Raw genomic sequence first — 23,914 nt, 5'->3', positions numbered from 1 at the left:
AGTTTTCAAAACCATCCAGATGTCGAAACTTCTTGTTATATCTTCCTCTGTCTTCTTTTCTTCTTAAGGATTTTTGTTTTACCAATTACTGATTGGTAAAGATACCTTTTTTAAGAAAGCTATTCTCCAGGCAGTCTGTACATGCTGGTGGCTTGGCAGTTCTCCTCCCAACTGTTCAATTTTCCCCAGTCTTCTATACCCAAAGTGTCAGATTGTACCATTGGCTTTTAAGATTGTCAATATACTAAGTTCAAACTTGATTGGAGTTTGGGATTTATCAGGGTATAATTTAAATTGATTAGCTTAATTCAAATCTGTTTTGTCATTTCTAGGCAACCAGCTACCGTAGCTACTGGACTAAAATATTACATTATATCTTGTTTGAAACATTTGATGCTGTCAGGTAGTTCTGCTAGCTTTTGACTCTCTTAAAGGTACAGTACATCCAAATCTTCATAACACCTTTTCTCCCCACCCCCCCCAAGAAAAATGAACCATCATAAAGAAAAGATGGCTTCAGTTTTCTTTCTACTATTCTTTAAATACATTGCCCTAACATATTGATAACTTTAATCTAAGTTCATCTTAACTTCTTCCCATATAAATATATATAACATTAAATACAAACCTCATCTAAACTCTATCAGTTAAATCCACGATATTCACCCGCGATTACATTGTTTCAACCTGCAACATGTACGATTTTTTACATTTTAAAAGTCTGTAACATAAGACTCCAATGAAGTAGTCTCATATTCTTGTCTTTAATGTGTTCTAAGAATGTAAGCGGATTGTGATCCTTATACACAACAGTCTCTGACATTGTTTGTGACAAACACATTAAAACATAGTCCGGCCAGTACCAAGCTCAGTAATTCTTTTTTGGTCGTGGAGTATTTCCTCTGGTAGATGTTGATCATCTTTGAAAAGTAGCCAACTGGCAGTTCAATCCCATCCTCATCTTCCTGTAGGAGTACAGTTCCAACTCTAATGTCACTAGCATTGATGGCAACTTTAAAAGGTTTTGAACAGTTTGGTGTAGCTAAAACTGGTTTGGTGGTTAATATGGCTTTGAAATGTTTGAATGCCTCCTTGGTATGGTTGTGTCAACTGAAACTTTGTGTTCTTCTTCAGCCAATTGATTAACTGTGCCACTACGCTGCTGAAGTTTGGAACAAACTTCCGATCAAATCCGCTGAGTCTTAAGAATCAAAGCACCTCTTTCTTCGAGGTTGGTCGTGGAATTTCCTCGACAGCCTTCGCCTTTACATCAACCTTCCATGATTGATGTTATGTCCCAAGAACGCACCTCTGCTTTCGCGAGTTTCAACTTTGCTTTCAACTGCTTTCTATGCTTCTGAGACAGATAGCTTACTAACCTATCCCACTGCTCAAGGACTTCTTCATTTTTCAATCTATTTTGACGCATATCAACGTCCACAACATCTGGATTTGATTCCTCTCTCTGCGGGGCAGTAACTAACACCTGTTTCTCCAGTTCTTTCTCTCTAGTATAATTCGTTTTAAATATGTTCACATGATGTACCTGATACCTTTTTCTATCTGGAATCTTTACTAGGTAGTTCGCCAGACTCAACTTTTTCCTCAATTTGATAGGGACCACTAAACCTGACTTTGATGGGATCTGCTGTCACTGGTAACAGTACTAACACATCATCTCCTCAGGAAAACATCTGAGTCTTGGAGCTTTTATTTGTCACCTGCTTCATTCTATACTGTGTCCTCTTTAGGTGCTGTTTAGCTAACTTACCTAATTTATTTAATCTCGCCCTCACCTCTGATACATAAATCTAAGCATGAGATCTCCGATTTTGGTCCTGTCAATTTGTCTTTAATTAATTTCAAAGGGCCTCTCACTTCATGCCTGAGTATTAACTCGAAGAAGGTTAACTGAGTAGATTCGTTTGGGGGACCTCTAATGGCAAACAGTACGAATGGGATAGCTTTATCCTAATCATTGGGTAATCCTGACAGTGTGCTCTCAACAGTCTACAAGGTCTGATGCCACCTTTCTAAAGCTCCCTGGGATTCAGGATGATATGTACTGGATTTAAAGTGCTGTATACCTAAGCTATCCATAACCTCTTTAAACAGCCTAGCAATAAAATTTGATCCTTAATCTGACTGAATCTCTCTGGGTAGCCCATATCCTGTGAAGAAAGCTACTAACTCCTCTACTACCCTTCTTGCCTTGATAGTCCGTAATAGAATTGCCTCAGAAAATCTGGTAGACACATTAATTATGGTTAAGAGATTTTTTAAAAAAAATTATCTGGAAACCTACCAATCAAAGAGGATATAGCTTCCATTATATGAAAGAAGAGGGCACATTGTAAGTGCAAATGATTGCACATTGTAAGTGTGCTATATGCAAAAGAAAAGCCTCATGCTCATACAGAGCCTCTTTGTCAGATTGGTTTGCCCTGTGTTAGTACTGTTACCAGTGACAGCAGATCCCATCAAAGTCAGGTTTAGTGGTCCCTATCAAATTGAGGAAAAAGTTGAGTCTGGTGAACTACCTAGTAAAGATTCCAGATAGAAAAAGGTATCAGGTACATCATGTGAACATATTTAAAACGAATTATACTAGAGAGAAAGACTAGAGCCTGTGTCAATAACGACTAGTGACAGAACTTGGGATTGCTGTTAATCCACAAAGCAAGTGCTCCTCCAACCTCCTGTTTTAGCCTCCCAGATTACTGTTGCCACTGCCCCACATACCTGAAGTTGCTGCATGATCCTGCATATTTGAATAACACTGGCATTTATGCAGCATTATAGTCCATGTTAATACCTGTGGAACAATATCTGGGGATTTTCATGTATTGAAGTCCTTTCTACAACAAAATGTTCCAAGATCATCTTGTGGACACAATCTCCATATTAAGAGAATAATTATACTAAAATATCAATAGAGAAATTATGACATTATCCTCTGTTAAACTTTTAAACCTTACTGGACATGGAATGACAGCCGAATGATTTGTGTCTGATCAAAGAATTCAAATTGAGAACAATAGAAGTCCTAGCTCAGCAAGTAGTCAGTTTTTAAAAATTCAATCACAAGATGAGGGCATTGCTGGCCCAGCCAGCAGTTATTGCCCATCCCTAATTGCACAGAGGGCAAAGAAGAGTCAACTGCATTGCTGTGGGTCTGGAATCACATGCAAGCCAGACCAGGTAAGGATGGCAGTTTTCTTCCCTAAAGGATATTATTGAAAATCGACATTAGTCAACTCTGAGTAGGGTTATGACTCAACTTCCTGTATTTTTTTAAAAATAACTTTGAAACCCAAAAATATTTTAATAGCTGTGATTGACAAAAATACCTATTTCAAAAAGGTGAAGTAACTTTTTTTGTAATCGCACCACCCTTTTAAAATCCTACAATGTAGTAATTCTGTTTTGAACTACTTCTGTTCTCCAGTCATTTAGCACAGTATTGCTGGGGTATGGATTGCACTGCAAATAAACTTGACCAAAAGCAAATAAGGAATGCTGCAATGAAAAGTATATTTAAGATAAGCATTTTGCAGATCTAATAGGAGGTTTCCTATACAAACTTTCTTTTGACCCGAATAGTACCTATATTGACAGTGCATTAAATTTACCATGAATATCACTAAATGTGTGTCGCCTTTTGCTGTGGGCAATTACTGCCTTTTGACTGAAAGAGTTTATTCTGAGAATTTAACAATCAATATTGCTTGATGTGTGGGAGGAGCATTTGTCCATCTATATAATTATATTTTGCTTCTTAAAGTAAATGTAACTTTTGCAACAACTAATTTCTATCATGCATTGATTTTATGTCTGGTATTAGCAGCACTTTTTAAGAGACAAAAATTCTATAGTTGTTGGAATCCAAGGTAGACAAGCAGGAGAGTGGAAGAACATAGCAGCATCAGGAGGCGGAGAAGTCAATATTTCAGGAGTAACCCTTCTTCAGGACAGGGGGGTGGTGGTGGGGTGGGTGTAAGGGAAGCTACAGAGAAAGGGGGTGGGGAGAGTGGCAGGGTGCTGAGGTGGGGATAGGTGAACACAGGTAGAGGGTACAACCTCGGTTGACTGCAGGAACAAATCTGGTTGGTGGCTAGAGAGGAAGAATCAATGAGAGGAATGGAAGGGAGGGGAGGGGATGAAAAGGGAGTTGGGTGATGGGAAGGGAGGTTATTTGAAATTGGAGAACTCAATATTGAGTCTTCCAGGTGGAAGATGAGCTGTTGTTCCTCCACTTTGTGGTCTGATTCGTTGTGGTAATGGTGGAGGCCAAGAATGGTCATGTCAGAAATGGGATGAGAAGGGGAATTAAAATGGGTGGTGACTGGGAGGTCAGGTTGGCCCCTGCAGGCTCAGCTGAGATGCTCGGTGAAACATTCCCTTAGTTTATGTTTGATCTCCCCGATGTAGAGTAGGCCGACTTGACCTCCCAGCCACTGCACTTTTCAGAGGCACTGTTAACTTTATCCATTACATATCACTTCTTGTAAGCTTGAGAAAACTAACAGCAAATGGAATATTAATGCAATGTGGTGTTTACCATTTAAACCATTGAGCATGGTTCTATGGTTTCATCTTGGACTACAGAAATGAATGGAGAGCTCTCAATTGAGAGGAAAAACAGCCTGTAGGTTGAGAATATATTGATCAACTTCCAGAATAGATTTGGATTCACTGCTTGCTTTTCAAAAGGAGCAGAACTTTGAATTATTTTCTAACCCGGCCTGAGGCTTTTTCTTTTTTGCTTCTCTTTTTTTTTACCCCAGGTGATTGCATAAATAGGTAGGCTGAGGAATCTCCTTCATAAGCAATTCCTTGTGATCGAGGATGACATGCTCCCACAATAGAAATGAGTTCCCAGGTGACTTAAGAGTTCAATGCACAGCTTACAGTGTCTGCCACAGTTGGATGAATAGGTAGGTGACCAGAGTTGCAACATGCTGCTTACTCTTTTGACGCTTGTCTCTTTCAGCGATGTGACTCGGGGGTGGGTACACTTCTCACCAATGCTTTCCCTCCACTTCAGGCAGTTTTGGGCTAGGGTGTTCAAGGTGTCATGAGAATATTGTATTTTTTCAAGGAAGCTATGACTGAGTCCCTGGAACATTTTTTCCCTTCCTGGGACTTACTTGCTGTATAGATGTTCCAGATAGAACACTCGTTTTGGGAATCTTGCATGAGGCATGCAGATGGTATTGTCAGCTCAGTGGAACAGATCGAGTAGGATCAGTGTCATAGAGATGTACAGCATAGAAACAGACCCTTCAGTCCAACCTGTCCATGCCGACCAGATATCCCAACCCAATCTAGTCTCACCTGCCAGCACCCGGCCCATATCCCTCCAAACCCTTCCTGTTCATATACCCATCCAAATGGCTCTTAAATGTTGCTCTTGTACCAGCCTCCACCACATCCTCTGGCAGCTCATTCCATACACGTACCACACTCTGCGTGAAAAAGTTGCCTCTTGGGTCTCTTTTATATCTTTCCCCTCTCACCCTAAACCTATGCCGTCTAGTTCTGGACTCCCCGACCCCATGGAAAATACTTTGCCTATTTATCCTATCCATGCCCCTCATAATTTTGTAACCTCTATAAGGTCATCCCTCAGCCTCCGACGCTCCAGGACAAACAGCCCCAGCCTGTTCAGCCTCTCCCTATAGCTCAAATCCTCCAACCCTGGCAACATCTTTGTAAATCTTTTCTGAACCCTTTCAAGTTTCACAACATCTTTCTGATAGGAAGGAGACCAGAATTGCACGCAATATTCCAACAGTGGCCTGACCAATGTCCTGTTCAGCCGCAACATGACCTCCCAACTCCTGTACTCAATACTCTGACCAATAAAGGGAAGCACACCAAACGCTTTGATGATTAGGATGATCTGAGCAAGAACAGTGATGTAGGTGCTCCACTTCTGCCATTGAATTTGCAAGATCTTCTAGATACATCAAGGTTTTTGAGGTATGTCCCGTATATAGTTTATGTCTCAGCCCTATTGGGTGTCAGTTATCACAACTGCTCTGTAGACCACCAGCTTGGTGCTGCTTTTGCGATCCTGGTCTTTAAACACTCTCTTCCTCAGGTGACCAAACAGGAAGGTGAGTGTAGGTCGGTGCAGTCTGCACCATTAAATAATTAAGTGCATCAAATGCCCTTTTTTTTGTATGTTTGATCTACTGCTGAGAGAGACAAGCTAGTTCCCACTGAAACAATATTGGAAGTATAGATAAAATCCATTTTCTTAGACTGAGGGCTTGCATTTGAGCTGTGAATAATGAAGCATTGAGATTTGATTCAGTAGCAACATGCATATATTTATTTCTTTAATTTATATCACCTATATTGAAAAAATAAATCAGGTGTGAAAGCAAACAAAGTTTAAAAATAAAATTCATTAAGTCTGATCATTGATCATCAGCATTAGTATTGAGTCATATTCTTTTGTCACTCATCAAGTTCATTGTTGTTAGACCGGAGAGGGATCTTCTTTGTTGTTAGACCGGTTGCTAGATTTGCAGACATAAGTAAACTTCAAAAGTGATTGCTTTTGATGTAAGGAACATCCTGAGAAGATGAAGTTCAATACTAATTGTTTATCCTTTAATTTGTACCATTATAGGTACTTCCTCTCTTGAGAGAAGTGAATACCCACATGTGAAACTTCAGAGAGAAACTGTTTCTTTGATTCTCAAATATATGATTGAATACTTTGAGAAATGTACTTACTTTATAGGTCTGTACTAATCATGTTTTTTTTGTGACCCTTTAAAGTACTTATTGCCTTGATTTATAGTTACCTTCAAATAGGGTGGAAGGTTTGACATGGTGCATTATTTAAATCTAAACATTATGAATAGTGAAATGGTCATGTGTTTGTGAGTTTAAGTATCAGAAGAGGTGAAAATTCTGACTGTTCTTTTATTTTCTCTCAATTTACATCCAACCTTTGTTTCCTTTTTTTTCATGGCTTAATACGTTAAGAGGCAATGTTGAGGTTAGTATATGAGCATGGGTAGAATATTGGCTAGATAATAGAAGACAGAGTTGGGATAATAGAAGGCACCTTGAGAATGGCAAGCTGTAAGTGGTATGCCATGGGAATCAGTGCTGGGGCCATGTTTATTTATAATGTATGTAAATCACTTGGATGAGAAAACTAATGTACAATAGCCAAGTTTTCAGATGACACAAAAATAGTGGGAAGGCAAGTGGTGAGGATGACACAGTATGCAGAGTGATATAGGCAAGTTCAGTGACTGGACAAAAATTTGACCAGTGGAATAAAATACAGGAAAATGTGTGGTTATGTGCTTTGGCAGAAAGAATAGAGGAGTAGAATATTATTTAAATGAAGAAAGACTGGCGAAAGCCTCCGAACAGAGGGGGAGACAGTAAGGGCTGCAGATGCTGGAAGTCAGAGTACATAAATGTGAAGAGCACGGCAGATCAGACCGCATCTGAGGAACAGGAAAATCAACGTTTCAGGCCACAGCCCTTTGTTCGGATGGGAAGGGGGAGGAGAGCCCACAAGTTAATACAGGGATGGGGTGGGGCTGGGTGAAGGGTAGGTGGGATGGTGATGGGTAGATGCAGATAGGGAGTTATTACATTTGTCAGTGGGAAGGGTTGGAGCGGATAGGTGAGTAGGAAGTTGGACAGGTTAAAACAGGTAAGGGAGGGGAGGAGGAAAGTTGGGGATAGACATAGGATAATGCTGGAGAGGACGGAACTTGAAGCTGGTGATGTCAATGTTGAGGCTGAAGACCATGTGACAGCATTGATGACTGGATTACTTTTGCTTCTGCCCACGTGTGTGTGTTCAAGAATCTGTAAAATCTTCCTTACTTTCCTGTTTGGGTACCATCACCTTGATAACTTATGATCTCTCTACCTTAATTAGTTTGTACGGTTTTGGATTACTTGTTATTTCGGTTAGACCCTTGACATGTGACTTTTATGCCTATCATGTTATTCCAATGATTTGGTTTGTTTCCAGCACCACCTTATTTTTAATTTTTTGTAATAATGTCTCAGTCTCAATCAATCGGATTATAGGTCATCCCTTCACTTTCCATTAAGTTGTTGAAACTTTACTCACGTTGTCTGACACTTCCGATTACCTGCAGAGACTTATTATTCAGCCTAGTGACACTCCACACCATTTATACGATCTTTCGATGTCTTTGCCTATAAATTATGTGCCTGTGTGCTCCTGTTCACTCCAACTGACGAAGGAGCAGCACTCCGAAAGCTTGTGATTTCAAATAAACCTGTTGGTCTCTAACCTGGTGTCATGTGACTTCTGACCTCATCCACCCCAGTCCAACACTGGCACCTCCACATCAACATTAACAAGATCACTATTATTTGAAGTTAGAGAGTCCATTCATCAGCCTAATAACAGGAGGGAAAAGGCTGTTCTTGAACCTGTTGCTGCTCGTGTTCAAGCATCTATCTTCTGCCTGATGGAAGAGGTTATGGGAGAGCATTACTGAGGTGGGAGGGGTCTTTGATGGCAGCCTTTATGGTAGCAAGAAGTGTAAATGGAATCCATGGATGGAAGATTGGCTTCTGTGATGGTCTGAGCTGTGCACACAACCTTCTGTAGTTTCTTATGATCCCGGGCAGAGCAATGCTGTACTAGGTCATTGTGCATCTAGATAGTATGCTTTCTGTATTGCACCTGAGGGTCCTTATGGACATGCTAAATCTCCTAAGCCGCCTAAGGCAGAAGAGGCATTGTGATGGTCAAAAAGGCATAACATCTACATGGGGAGTAGAGACAGGTGGTTGGTTATCATCACTCTGAGGAACTTTTACGCTTTCCACCCTCTCAAACTCTGTTCTGTTGATGTAGATGGGAGCGTGTTCTCTTCCTTGCTTTCTGAAGTCAATGATCAGTTGTTTGGTTTTATTGACATTCTGTGCAAGAAATGGGTTGAAGTGATTTACAGGCTTGTTCAGTGTTTTTATTATGACCTTCCACATGCTGCATGTTGATCAATTTCACATCCTTTCCCTCCATTAAAAACGAGCTTAGAAATCTAACCTTGTTAAATATAATTTATTTGAGAAATGAATGGGAAACTGTTCTTAAATGCACTCTGAACATTTCCAGATCTCTTTATATAACCATGCTGTTAGCTCAACTGGTTTGGCTTTTATTTGTTTGCAAATTAAAATCTGAGAAGTAAATAAACATTGAAACACAACGTTATGACACATGATGTATTTTTCTTGATCCTCAATGACAAATGTTTGTGAAACGCAGTTCATCATGAGACAGATTCTTTTCAAGTGTCATTTTAGAGTAAATATTTATGTACTCATTCACTTATATAATCTGCCTACAAGAAATCTAATTGAATTAAGTAACTATTGTAATATAGGTAATTATAGACAAAAGAGTATTGAAATTGACAAACAAATGCAGTGTTGCAAGGGGATTGTAGATTTGGTTGTTGATTCCTAATTATCACCTTTTCTTGGCAATGTAGATTTGGTGTAGCTACACTTCTCACTGATGGAGAGGTCTAGGAGTTTGACCCACTGACTGGGATTGAATGGAAATATTCAAAATCAAGAGGGTTGTTTTCCCATGCACCTGCAACTTGTCCTTCTAGGTTGTAGACCTTACAGGTCTGGAAGGTGGTGTTGACGAGACTTGGTACAGTGCATCTTATATACAGTTCTGCTGCTGCCACTGTGTATCAGCACTGAAGGAGTGAATGTTTTGGTGGTGGATGCAGTGCTAATCAAATGGGCTATTTTGGCCTGGATGTTGTGCTGCTTGAATATTGTGGTTCTGTTTGCCAAACTGGGAATTTGTGTTGCAGACGTTTCATCCCCTATCTAGGTGACATCCTCAGTGCTTGGGAGCCTCCTGTGAAGCGCTTCTGTGATGTTTCCTCCGGCATTTATAGTGATTTGTATCTGCCGTTTCCGGTTGTCGGTTCCAGCTGTCTGCTGCAGTGGCAGGTATATTGGGTCCAGGTCAATGTGCTTGTTGATTGCCATCCACTGATTCACTCAATCAACAAGCACATCGACCTGGACCCAATATACCTGCCACTGCAGCGGACAGCTGGAACTGACAACTGGAAGCGGCAGATACAAATCACTATAAATGCCGGAGGAAACATCACAGAAGCGCTTCACAGGAGGCTCCCAAGCACTGAGGATGTCACCTAGACAGGGGACGAAACATATGCAACACAAATTCCCAGCTTGGCGAACAGAACCACAACAACGAGCACCTGAGCTACAAATCTTCTCCCAAACTTTGAATACTTTGAATCTCGGAAAGATTGGACAGGCTAGGATTGTTTTCCTTCAAATAAAGAAGGTTGAAGGATGACTTAATTGAGCTGTACAAAATTTATGAGGGCCTTGGATTGACCGGACAGGGAGGATCTGTTCCTCTTAGTGGAGAAGTCAGTTCTTCTGAGGCACAGGTTTAAGGTGAATGGTAGCAGTTGATCACACTTGTCGAAAAGCTTTCTCACCCAAAGGGGTGGTAGAATCTGGTACTTGATGATCAGTAGAATGCTTCCTTGCCCCTGTCTGATTTAATGTCAAGAGACTCCATGGAATCCAGAGTTACGTTGAGAACTCCTTTTTGGACTACTCTGTGCAGCTACTTCTCATCATCATCCTGTTGGGACAAGACATCCACAAGAATATTGATGACAGTGGCTGGAAACTCATTTGTGAATTGTGATTTCTTTGAGTATGACTATGACAGGCCATTGTTGCCTAGTATAAGGGGTAGCTCTCTCGATTAGGCAAAGTCCCATATGTTTATAAGGGGGCTTTGGCCTAGCTGATCCTGCAATGTGCCTAGGTCATTGCTGGGTCATTTGACTGATTTTTAATTTATTTTGACTTCTCCATAGCAGTTTGGTAGAACTGGATGGTTCATTAGGCCATTTCATGGGTAATTAAGAGCCAACTGCGTTTGCATCTGGAGTTACGTGGGCTAGTCCAGGTAAGAACAGCAGATCTCCTTCTGTAAAGGAAATTAGTCAACAAAATGTTTTTTTAAAATGACAGTCAATTATAGTTTAATGTGGAGCTTTTTATTCAAGACTTAGTAATAATGAATCAATTATTTAAATTCTACTGTATCCTGAGCATTACCTTTGCTCTCTGGATTACTAGCCCAGTCCTTTATATCATATTTCCCTCGTGTTTCAGATTAATGATGGTAAGTGCTGCAAGTAGCTCTCCACCTTTTTAGAATTGTCATGAGGGATAAGGGAAATTGATATTCATGCAGGAATTGAGGGGCAGTGGAAAAAATTTGTTATGGGATTGGATAATAATAAATAGTTCCTTTTGTGCTAATCTGTTGTTATGCAATTCCAACACCCCTGAAAGTGATTGGTATTTACTCTTTCCAATACCAGGATACCTCTTCTCAGAAAAAGGCACATGTGGTGTGGTTTAATTTGCAACTGTATTAAAGGAGCTGCTCAGCCTTTTACAATTTGTGAACTCCCTTCAGTGTCCCAGCTTGAAAACCTTAGCAAACTGAAGCATTGAATAACCAGTTCACTGTGGATGCCTTCTAGTGTTGTCTTATCATATTCACAGCTTCATGAACTGAGATTAGAATATCTTTTTGGTATAAAATATACTAATAGGAATATTGGGGTAGACAGCTTTACCTGTACGATTCTGAACTCGAGTGATAAATTTCAAATTTGAGTGGGTAAATATTCATGCATTGAAAACTTCAAACAGCTGGGTTTGGAATGTTATGCTACAGAATGTACTTTTACCTGTGCATATTTTTAAATTTAATGTGACTTAACTACTTTGTCAGCAGGGGTTATACATTATGATTTGAGGATTTCATTTTCAAGTAAATATTTTTTTCCTCATCAGTGATGAGAAATGGAACCATTTATGCTTGCTGAAAATTACAACTGTAATTCCATTATTCTGGGCTGACTTCAAAATCAACAATCAAAGATCTTTTGTACAGGGAGCCCTCACCCACTTCAAACCTTGGGATTGATATCTCACAACCAACCTCAATTATCTGAAACATTCAACATACCCTGACCCCTTTATCTTATTCACTGGCACCCTACCCTGCCAGAATTCTAATCTCACTTTTGCCGTATGTGATTGCCATTTGAAAGCAGCTGTCCAGGTAACCAGTAAATTTCAGTGTATAGCAGCTAATGTCCTTAGAATATAAGAATGTAAGACATAGCAGCAAAAGTAACCCATTTGGCCCATTAAGTCTGCATACCATGCAGTGAGATCACAGCTGATCTGATTATCCTCAACTCCACTTCCTTGCCTTTTTCTTTGGATATGAAAAATCTGTCTAGCTCAACCCTGAATATTCTTAATAACTCAGCTCTACAACCCTCTGCAGTTAATAAAAGTCCACAGATTCTTTATCCTCTGAGAGAAGAAATTCCTCCTCCCCTCTGTCTTAAGTGAGTGACCCCTTAGCCTGACGTTATACCACCTGCTCGTCGACTCTTCCACAAGGGGAAACAAGCTCTGCATCTCCCCTGTCAAGTCCTGAAGTATCTTGCATATTCAAAAAAGGTCTCTCTCCAAAACTCCAGTGAGTGCAATTCCAACCTACTCGATCTCTCCTCATGTGAAAATCCTTCCATACCCAGGATCAATTTTGTGATCCTTCTCAGGAGTGCACAATGCTACGATATCCTTTTTCTTAGATAGGGGCATCCAAAACTGATCACCCTTGTGATGTGGCCTAGTTAGTGTTTACATAGTTTTAGCTGGATTTCTGTACTTTTTAATACACTATTCTCTTTGCCTGATTATTGTGTACCATGAAGGGCCTGGAAGTACAACTCTGCATTTCTGAAGGATGTTTTATCAGCATTTCCTGTCAGAAGTGCAAAGCTTTTTATTATAAAAATGAAGGAGTGGCATGAGAATCTGCACAGAATTAGATGCTTGAAAAACTGGGCCCAATGTATTTGTTGTTTTATTTTTACCTAGTATCTGTAATTTGTCTGTTTTATGGTCTGATCTTTAATGGTTTCTTTAATTTTAGTGGCAAAGTTATTTAATATAGTACTTTAATGTATTGGTTAACTTTATTGAACATACCTCATTTCCTATGGAAGTGAACTGAAAGGGGGACTAATTCAAACATTAAAGGGAGATAATTGTTGCCTGTCCCTCAATTTATGGATGTCATCTACTTTAGTTACAATTTTCAGTCATGGGTATCTATGCGATTGACATGCTAAGATTGAACTGACAGATCTTTGAGCACATGGGTTTGTATGTTCCACAAGGTGGTAGGATCTAGAGTGCAGGATTTGATTCATCTGTTTCCTTTTTCCACCACCACGTTGCCTCCTCATTTAACATGCGGTGCTTCATCATGATGCACTTTAATTACAAAGAATCAGCAGCCATTTCCAGCCATACTAAAATACCTGGATTTGAAATGTGCACAGACCAGCAATGTTAGAAGTACATTGTTTTTCTGTCTGCATCCCAAATAAAAGGACGCAATTGATGCTAAATGGTGGTGTTTAATAGTTCTTTAACTTTGCAACCACACTGTCTTGGCTGACATGCCTTTCATCCTGTGGCATGTTGATCACCCGTTTGTTATTGATGCCATTTTATACATGGTATCTATTTTTATCATTACATCATCCGGCACGGTGATGCATCTATTTATCTAAATAGTGCACATAACCTGTAGTGATATTTTGTGCCATTATAATGATTTAACCTTAAAGATCGCTTAGCTGAAGTATGTGATCTTTTATTTATATTCTGTTGTGTTACCCTGTGGTTTCCATTATTAGACCTATATGATAGCACTTAAACTCTTACAGTCTACTTACTGTGTGAATATTGTGCTTCAGATTTTGAGTATTTTCTCATTGTAGAAAATTACTGTTTCAGGGAATAGAGGGATGTGGACCACATGCAAGCAGATAGAATTAGTATAGAATAGCATCAGGAGTGGTGTGCTGAAGGGCCTGTTCCTGTACTGTACTCCTATTCTCCTTGCCTGAGCTTCCACTGCCATAAAACCTTAGGATAAAACAAGATCTACTCCTTTGCATGCCCATCCTCCATGTCAGGGATAGAGTGGTGCTGGAAAAGCACAGCAGGTCAGGCAGCATCTGAGGAACAGGAAAATTGACATTTGGAGCAAACTGCCTTCATCAGGAATAAACATGTTCATTCCTGATGAAGGGCGCTTTTGCTCGAAACGTCGATTTTCCTGTTCCTCGGATGCTGCCTGACCTGCTGTGCTTTTCCAGCACCACTCTAATCTTGACTCTGATTTCAGTCCTCACTTTTGCCACCCTCCATGTCATTCATGAGGTGTCTATATCAATAAGTGACAGACTTTCCTCATTAAAATTCAGCAGGGTTGTCATAACCACCTTTTTTTTTTCAACAACCGCTTATAGTTATATAGCTGTTTCCATAAAATAACATGTTCCAAGATGCTTGGCAAGAGCATTATGAAACAAAATAGGACATTTGAGTAGTTTCTTAGGGGACTCTGACAAAAGACCAAGAACTCCGTCAAAATGGTAGATTTTAAGGACCAAAGTGCCTTTGAGAGACAGATCAATGTAGGGAAGGAATCCTAAAGCTTAGGGCCCAGGCATCAAAGGCACATCCACCACTGGTAGAGTAATAACAAACAGTGGTACCCATGAGGCCAGAATTAAATGAACACCGGTCTATTTGTGGTATTCAGTGGATGCAAGTACAGTTAAAGGAGGAATCTAAACAAAATGTTAAAGGTGGAAACGGGGTTGTGGAGGCAGAGATGTTTAGGGAGAGAATTGTAAAGTGCTGTGCCTAGGTAACTGTTGGTATGGGCAACAATGGTGGGACAAAGGAAGTGAAGTATAAAGAAAAGGCCAAAGTTAGCAAAATGGAGAGTTGAGGTTTGTAGGACTTTTGCAGATTGAAGCTTTTGTGTTATTTATTGTCACATGCTTCTAGAGAGATACGGTGAAAAGTGTTTTGTTACCACAATCCAGTGCCATTTTGAGTTATGAAAAGAAATTAGATAAATAGAGTTCATCTTCTGTGCAAGGGATCTTCACACTCCAGGGTGTCCACACAATCTTTGCAAGATGTCCCAAGCCTGAAGGAGTCCCTGCACTTCAGGAACCCCCTCTGCCACAGTGACCTGCCATTGCTGCCAGCTCCGGGCAGCAGCACCACACTATAGCAATACTAGGGATGAAGCTATGAAGGAATGATGATTTGAAATGTTAAATTTGGGTCTTCTGGAAGTGAATATTAGGTAGTACTTGGAGCATAGAACATGCGCAGTAGAGTATGTTAGGCCAAAGGTAATGGAAGATGGGAGAGTGTTTGTTAGATCAAGTGCGGAGTTATGCTGGGAAGCACGAGGGTTTCAGGAACAAGTGGACTGGGATGGTGGCAAAGGATATTGAACATCTTTGTTGGAAGCCCTTTGTTGATTTGAGAAGTGAAAATGCTTTCAAGGTCTTTGAAGGGAAATGGGGATTCAAGGTTGGAATGAACTTTGAAGAGTTGGAGGGGTTGAAAGTGAATTTATTTGATACTGTTTGTTTAAGTTGCTGTTTTACAGTTATAAAAAAATCTATTTTTAACCAACCTGCTCAGATATGTCATTCATATTTCTGGATGAGATATGGTTTGAATCTGGGCCTGCAGGCCCAGAATTACTGAGACATTACCATTGCACCACAAGAGCCTGATAGTTGACATAAAATTAAATGGGCAATATGATATACCCAACAAATTTATAAAAGGAAGTGAATACCCTAAACCAGAGTGACTGTGGGCAGTGCAACTACTTTGAATCATAAATGATGCCACAGTGCCCTTAATACTGGATTCAACCTTGCATCTGGCCATTGACCCTGCAAGCATTAGGGCTAGTGACAGTGGTTAATGTATGCTAGGATCAGAAACATCCATGGAAGTGCACTATTATTAGACGGGTCTTGAATTTTTAAAAGATCTTTTGTGGGTGGAAAAACGCTTTTCAACCATAAAGTTTAAATAAGAAAATAACATAGTATCGGAAAAGGCCTTCAGCCCATCTTCTTTGTAACATTGCACCTCGCTTTATCAAACATCTAAATAAACAAATCTAAAATTTCTTACAAAGAAGTTATACAGGACAATCTAATGGTAAAAATTAAATATGGAGTTTTTTCCATGTATTTCAACCCCAATTTTATGCAGAATTCTTGTATCCCTTATTATTTTTAATATGTAGAAATTATCGGAAAGATGTTGTGAAACTTGAAAGGGTTCAGAAAAGATTTACAGGAATGTTGCCAGGGTTGGAGGATTAGAGCTACAGCGAGAGGCTGAATAGGCTAGGGCTATTTTCCCTGGAGCCTCGGAGGGGTGACCTTATAGAGGTTTACAAAATTGAGGGGCATGGATAGGGTAAATAGGCAAAGTCTTTTCCCTGGGGTTGGGGAGTCTGGAACTAGAGGGCATAGGTTTAGGGTGAGAGGGGAAAGATATAAAAGAGACCTAAGGAGCAACCTTTTCACGCAGAGGGTGATACGTGTATGGAATGAGCTGCCAGAGGATGTGGTGGAGGCTGGAACAACTGCAACATTTAAAAGGCATTTGGATGAGTATATGAGTAGGAAGGGTTTGGAGGGATACGGGCTGGGTGCTGGTAGATGGGACTAAATTGGGTTGGGATATCTGGTTGGTATGGACGGGTTGGACCAAAGGGTCTGTTTCCATGCTGTACATCTCTATGACTCTATCATTTCAGTCTTGGACATATTCAAACACTGAGCCTTTTGGGACAGCAAATTTTAAAGATTCACCATCATTTGGGTGAAGTAATTCTCCCACATCTCAGTCAAAATGGCCTTATCCCTTATTCCGAGATTGTGCTTCCCTAGTTCGAGATCATACCATACCTCCTAGCCAAGGTTCATCCTTCTTACATCTAGTCTGTCAAGCCCTGCGAGAATATTGTATGTTTGAAGACAATTAACTCTTGTCCATTTAAGATCTCTAGGATAAAGGCCCAGTTTATTTCACATTTCTTTTATATAAATCACTCCATCCCAAGGATTAGTTTGGTGAATCTTTGTTGCATGCACTCTGTAAGCTGTAGCTAAGGAAGCAAAAACTCAGGCAGTACTCCAGATGTTGTCTCACTGATGCAAAGATCCCAAAAAGGGAATGGTGGCAGCAGATGCAGCAACACTCTGCAATAACAGAATGGCTCTTAGACATGGATTATAGGTCTTGGGGAGGGGAAAGATGGTGATTTTCAATGTTTAGGAGACCATTTGTGAAGGGGAGTACAATTCACAAGGTGGTTGTTGTGGAAGATTGCTATCAAAGCTTGAATAGAGTCACCAAACATATTAAAAATTAAACTTGTATGTTAAAATATGAAAAAGCGTCAAGATTTAAAGATACAAGCTTCCAACAACCCTCAATAACACCCAAAGATATTCAAATGCCATATAGTCTTAATGTGCCAAGAAGGGATCAAGTGGAAAACTGGGCAAAAACTGGGAAGATCTTTTAGGAGGGAAAAACTGGGGTCTTCAAAATGATGTTAATTGTCATGTGGAATCTTCCGCAGTAAAGTTCATTGCCAGTATCACTGTCAGATAAACATGGCACTGTGATTCCCAAAACATCTGTGGGGCCTTCAGTGGTTTAATGACTTTAAATATCAGTACAAATAGGCTTCCCTTAAAACAGAAACTGCTCAGGGTTGCCAGAAATATAAGGGAATCACATGAAAATCCAAATACTGCTTTCAACTAAGGATGCAAGGCAAATGTGATGTTTTATATAGTGCTCCATTTGTGCCAGACAGGAAAAGAACAGACTGGCATTGAAGCGTGGTCTTTCATCTCAATTGAAACTGAACTGATTCCTTCAGCAACTCAACACGAGCTAGCTGGTAGGTCACATTTCTTCTTGAAACTGAGTTTAAAAAATTTCTTCTTACTCACATTTGTAATCTGGCAATGTCTGTGGAGAGAGAAATACAGGGGCCATTTCAGACCTGCATCATTTCAACAGAACTGCAAAAAATCATGATTTGGAGATTCTGGTGTTAGCCTGGGGTGTACAAAGTTTAAAAATCACACAACACCAGGTTATAGTCCAACAGGTTTAATTGGAAGCACACTAGCTTTTGGAGCGCTGCTCCTTCATCAGGTGGTTGTAAACTTTTTGTGTCCTCCGCAGTGTGATGTAACTGAAATTATACATTGAAAAATACCTGGATTGTTTGTTGAGTCAGAAATGGTTTCCCAGTGCTGCTGAAAGATTTCAGATATGACTCATTTAACTTTGCTTCTCTCTCCACAGATGGTGTCAGATCTGCTGAGTGTTTCCAGCATTTTCTGTTTTTATTTCAGATTTTCAGCATAGACAGTAATTTGCTGCTTGTACATTTGTAATCTAATGCATAATTTAGTTCTGGTTTACGGAGCTCTGCATGCTATCAGAGAGGGAAGCTGTTGTATTGGTTTAGTGTTGCAGGGTTAGATAAGAGGGGACAAAAAGGAAAAGCACTGAATTTGTACACAGTGTTTATCTTTTGCTGAGCTTGGCAATACCATTCACAAATTTCCCAGTGTAAATCACACTGCAGCTCTCCTACTCATTACTTCCGGCGGTCATGTGCATTACAGATTTGGCCAATGATATGATAAGTGCATATTATTTTATATCTTTGGACAGGAAATCACACAAGACACTAAAAGTTTACAGGTAATGATCACAGCTGAGAAATTAGCTTCTTTTGAATCAAAAACACTAGGAAGATACTGCAAATAAAACCCTCAGCATTTGGTAGTTTCTACATATGGGTGATGTCATAAGTAGTTTACACTCAACCACCTCAGTAAATAATTAATTAACCCTAACAAATCAACAGACAATAACGCGTCAGAGTTTTCAGTATAAGAGAAAAGCTGTGGGATAAGAGACTGGTTAGGAACAACCTTGGCCCCATCGTTTTCAATTAAAAGCACTTTCCAGCCATCTCACACAAGGATATTGATCCAGATCTGGAATCTGGATAGCCGGGAAACCAGACACTTTCTATAAAGTGCATGTACGGAAGTCCCAATACATTGACTATGCAACAACTGCCCTGGAAATTTAAACTTCTGATGAACAATTATCTGCCATCTGCAATCCTGTGTGAAATTTTGGAAAAAAAAATCTACACAAACTAAGTGTGAATCATGTAATTTTTTGAAAAAAAAGTTAAACAATATAAGGTTACCAGGTAGTCAACACACCTGCTTGGCTAATGGTAGTAAAAAGTCCTGCAGCTTGTCTGTTCACCTGCCAGTAAATGGTTAGGCATTCTGATAATGAAGATAATTATGGGAAAAGGACAAAACTACAGAGAGAATAAAATAAAAGAAGGAATTATTTAAGGAGTAAAAGTAAAGGACAACTTCAAACACAAATGCTCAATTGCCTCAGTGTCACGTACTGATAAACTTCATAAATCAAACTCAAAACATAAAAGGAATTATCGCCTCTTTATACATAATAAAGATTATCTACAACTTTTGATTCTGATTATTATTGGAGTAAATCTCGACATTTTCTGAGTCAACTTCAATATTATAACATACAATGTTCCAATTGTGGTCCAAACAAAGTTTCCATATAGAAATGACGTGACCTCAATACTTTTATATCCTGTTCCTGCAGAAATTAGCCTCAGTAATTTGCTTGCAGTGTCAATTAAAAGCTCTAATCTAAACATTAATATGTTAAGTGTACAGAATGCTAAGACAGAATTTCAACAGAATGATTGCACAAGGTCACAGACTAGTTGACTCTAATAAAGTGATACCAAGTCTATAAGCAAAGTTATATTGCAACAAAATATCATGCATGTTAAGATAAAAAACAGAAGAACTGCAGATTCTGTAAATCAGAAGCAAAAACAGAACTTGTTGGAAAAGCTCCAGCAGATCTGACTGTATCTGTGAAGAGAAATTAAAGTTAATGTTTCGGGTCCAGTGACTGGTTCAAAGGAAGGGTCATCGGACCCAAAATGATAACTCTGATTTCTCTTCACGGATGCTGCCAGACTTGCTGAGCTTTTCCAGCAAGTTCTGTTCTTGGATGTGTATTAAGATATATGTGGGAGAAGAGTTCTTTTGCAAATGTAGCATTTTGAAGCACAACGTTCAACTCTACGACCACAGAATATCGTGAGGGAGAAAATGATCATCAGCAATATGGAAGAATGAAAGAATTAAATTCATTTTATCGAGGAACTATTCAAGTATAAAATGCACCAGGGAAAAGCTGAAGCAGAGACCATCGTATCTTCAAAAGAAAAGTGGATAATACTTTAAGAAGCAACAGGACAATAAAATTAAACTTTGTTTACTCAAATAAAGAGTTTGCATAGTTGCCTGAATTAACTCCTCCCATGTCAAAATGTTTAATAGCTCTACAGATAATTAAACGGTGATGGAGAACTGATAAGTTATTCAATGCATGAATACATGGAGCCACCGTGGTAAACCTGTGGAATTTTCTTATCATGTAACGCTGTGGAGGCCAAGGCACTGAATGTATTTTAAAAAAGGAACAGATTTCTAGACAGTGAAGACATTCAGGGGTATGGTGAGACAGTATGGCACTTAGATGGAGGATCAGCCATGATCATATTGAATGGTGAGACAGACTTGACCAAGTGGCCGACTCCTTTTCCTACTTTGTATTTCTATGATTATGGGTCAGTTCTGTGAAGGTGTTTTTTGAAAAAAATGTCAGTTCATGAACAGTGACTTAAATACATCTGTTCTAGAAAGCACAAGGTTACACAAGTGCCTGGTCAACCCATACAGTGTTGTTGGATAAAATGATTGTACGGTTGTGTTTATAACAGGCAGAGTAAACACATTTAGGCAATTAGTTGAGTTATGACTTCAGAAGCAAGCAGTGTTCCTTGTAGCAGAAGTATCAAGTCAATTTAGGGGACCCAGTCATTTCATCAGAATTAGTTTCTAATCTGTGGAGCATCCACGACAGGGACGTTTGGATGGAAATTTTCAAATGTTAGCATAGACGTTTAGCCATCAGAATTATGAGAGCTTCTTATAGCAGACTTATAAAGAAATAATAAAATGGCCACTGGTGTTCAAGAAAAAGAAACTGGCAGAAGTCAGTGAAGGAAAGATTTTTAAAAATGCTAAGGTATGGTACTGGAAAACAGTTTGAAACTTTGCATTTGTATTTGGAAGATCATTCTCACTGTCTTTTATATAACTTTTTTTTTCTGTAATATGAATAACCACAGCTTTAATTCCCTACAAAAATTGGCCTGTCAAATCAGGTTACATTGTAGGGTCTAACTTAACTACTGTTGCCATCAATTGGGATTGTATTACTATCCTTAATACTTTTTGGAAAGTCAGTTCTTCGCCCTGAAATGCAGAGGTAGGACTTCAGTCAACAGCAGTCTCATAAGTTTTTGAGAGGCTCCTTCTGTTGCCTCTTTTCTACTGCCTGCCTTAGGTTGGACATCAAAAAGCGAATCTTTTTCCGACCAGATTTTTGAAGTGGGAAGCATATATTCTCTACACCTTTTGTTCATGAAGCTACTTAAACTTGTAATTGAATTGGCAGACACAAATTGAGAGTTTCCTATTGCACTACCTATGATTTTTGGATATGGGTTTGTGTGTTTAAAGTTTATGCGGTTTAAAAAAAGTTTCTTCCTCTGAGTTGTGGTAAGCCCTTTAGGAAATCTCTACTCCCATGTTTAAGATTCCCCAGATTATTCCAAAGGTTGACTTTTTGAACTTTGTTTAAAGCAGAAAGGCTTTCAAAAAATGATAATTTTTCTCTAAAGTTTAGTTGGTTGGCCTTTGTGGCATGGTTAGTTTACTCTAACAATTGTGAAATGTGATTTTGATTTGTTTTTAAAAAAACTTGATTTCTGTGTAAATAATATTCAGATTATTATTTTTATTTTATGGCAAAATCTCAGCTGTAATATTGTTTATCTTTCAGTCACTATTGAAAATTCAGCTGTTCCATTTGTGGAAATGAATCATTTTTTTTCTGTTCTCAACTGTATTATTTTATGAAATGGAATGCAATTCCAGAGACCCCTTAACATACTTTCCATGTTGTGGTGGAAAATTAATGGTGGAAAAACCACCAAGTCAGTGAACTAGCATTCTTCTTCTAAGGCGGTATTTAGAATGGGAGATGGAAAGAACATAGTTTTATATTGTTCCAAAGAATGTCCTGTTGTTTCTCATTCTCTGGATATTTGATTTGCAAACATAATTCAATTAAGAGGTTTCAAAAACTATTTTTTTCCCACAACTCTTAATTTATTTTTGCATATAACATTAATAAGACAAATACATTTGCAGAGATTGCTTCAGAGTTTAGCAAGTCTTGTGCTCTTGCTATGCCATTTTCACAAGTTATGCTGGGAAAAAAATAAATTGTTGTTCAAATGAACGTCTTTTATCTGCAAATTTTGCCATAGGTAGACACATTTGTTTACTTCCATCTTGAGTATGGAGTTCTTCATTCTTCTTTTTGATTTGTTTCATTTGTATTGACATTTTTACTGTTCGTTACTGTGGCAGATATCAGAGGTAAATTTGCCTCAGCCACCATGATAAAAACTGTATGTGAAGTATATCAATTTGCAGTGTTGAGGTGCTAGGATTGTTGTTGAGGATCTATTTCGTGAATGTATTGGTGCATTCGCAGTATCTTTTTCCAGTTAAATTATATGGTCCTTTGTATGTATACCCTTTATTAATGTCTCCAGCCTCAATGCACTACTTCAGTGTGTGACTGAAATGGAGGTGTTTTGCCTGGGTTTACTACTTTAACTGGGAGAATGTTTGTTTGTTTGTTATGTAGAGTTAATTGCTTTAGGTTAATTTTAGTTTGGAAATCACGAGTTTAAAATTGTCTTCAAGGAAATCATTGTGATGTATTCTTGTATACAACTTGATTTTTCTGGTAACTGAAACATCTGTGGAAACCTAATGTGAGTAGCTATTTTAAAACTCAAAGTATTTTCTCTTGATGCTGAGAGGATTAAAAGCTGTAAGAGCTTTGTGTTGCAACACCATTCATATCATCTTGAACTCCACAAGTGCTTTTTGTCTGCTCTTAGCAGAACTGGCACCATAATACTCAACAATGCACAAAAACAGAAATTGCTGGTGAAACCCAGGTCGAGCAGGATCTGTGGGAAGAAAGCAGAGTTAATGCTTCAGGTCTGGTAACTCTTCAGAACGGAGCCGGAGTTTCTGCTAAGTTTCTTCAGAGTTTCTGTTAATTATATTGGAACTCTCTCCCTGTTTTTAGTGAGTTAGATTAAAGCTTCATGGTTCTATGCTTAGACCACTAGGTCATGTACTCATGGGTTCACATATCACTCAGTAATCTTAAACACAATATAAACTAGTGCAGCACTCATGTACCATCAGCAATGTTATGTTCAGGCTGAGATGTTAAACTGAGTTTGTCTGTTCTCCCGGATTGATATATAAGATTGCACAGCACGTTCAGAAGATCAGGTGCTTACTTCTGGCGTCTTAATGAGTACTTAATTTTTTTTTAGGTTGTTAGCCAGGAATGAAATAAAGGACCTGATTATGAAACCTTGATTTCTCTGCATAAATGGACTGTTTCATTACACAGCAATGATTACACTTATAAAAATTGCTTAATTGACTGTTGAGTGCTTTGGAATGTCAAGAAGTCACAAAGGCACGATACGAATGTTTGTTTTTTTTTTCCCCTTTTTTTATTTGATTTCCCCAGTTGTATTGGTAGATTTTGTTCATATCATTTCCAGATAATTTTATGTATTAGTGAATTATACATG

At 39.0% G+C, this 23,914-nt stretch overlaps 1 protein-coding gene across 2 annotated transcripts in view; it reads left to right on the top strand.

The window, feature by feature from the left end:
- The window catches only part of LOC140481485 (NADP-dependent malic enzyme, mitochondrial-like), a 166,100-nt gene that overhangs the window by 10,075 nt on the left and 132,111 nt on the right, over positions 1-23,914 (top strand). Inside the window, exon 2 of one of the 2 annotated variants that reach the window (XM_072577745.1) lies at positions 17,872-17,962. The exons of the other annotated variant lie outside the window; for it this stretch is intronic. The gene's annotated coding sequence lies outside the window, so the exon portion shown is untranslated. The remainder of the gene's footprint in view (positions 1-17,871; positions 17,963-23,914) is intronic. 2 annotated transcript variants of the gene reach the window in all.

The sequence above is a fragment of the Chiloscyllium punctatum genome, chromosome 9, assembly GCF_047496795.1.
Source record: "Chiloscyllium punctatum isolate Juve2018m chromosome 9, sChiPun1.3, whole genome shotgun sequence".
NCBI classification, from domain to species: Eukaryota; Metazoa; Chordata; class Chondrichthyes; order Orectolobiformes; family Hemiscylliidae; genus Chiloscyllium; species Chiloscyllium punctatum.
The sequence above is the reverse complement of the archived record's forward strand: the minus strand, read 5'-3'. Positions and strand labels throughout refer to the sequence as shown.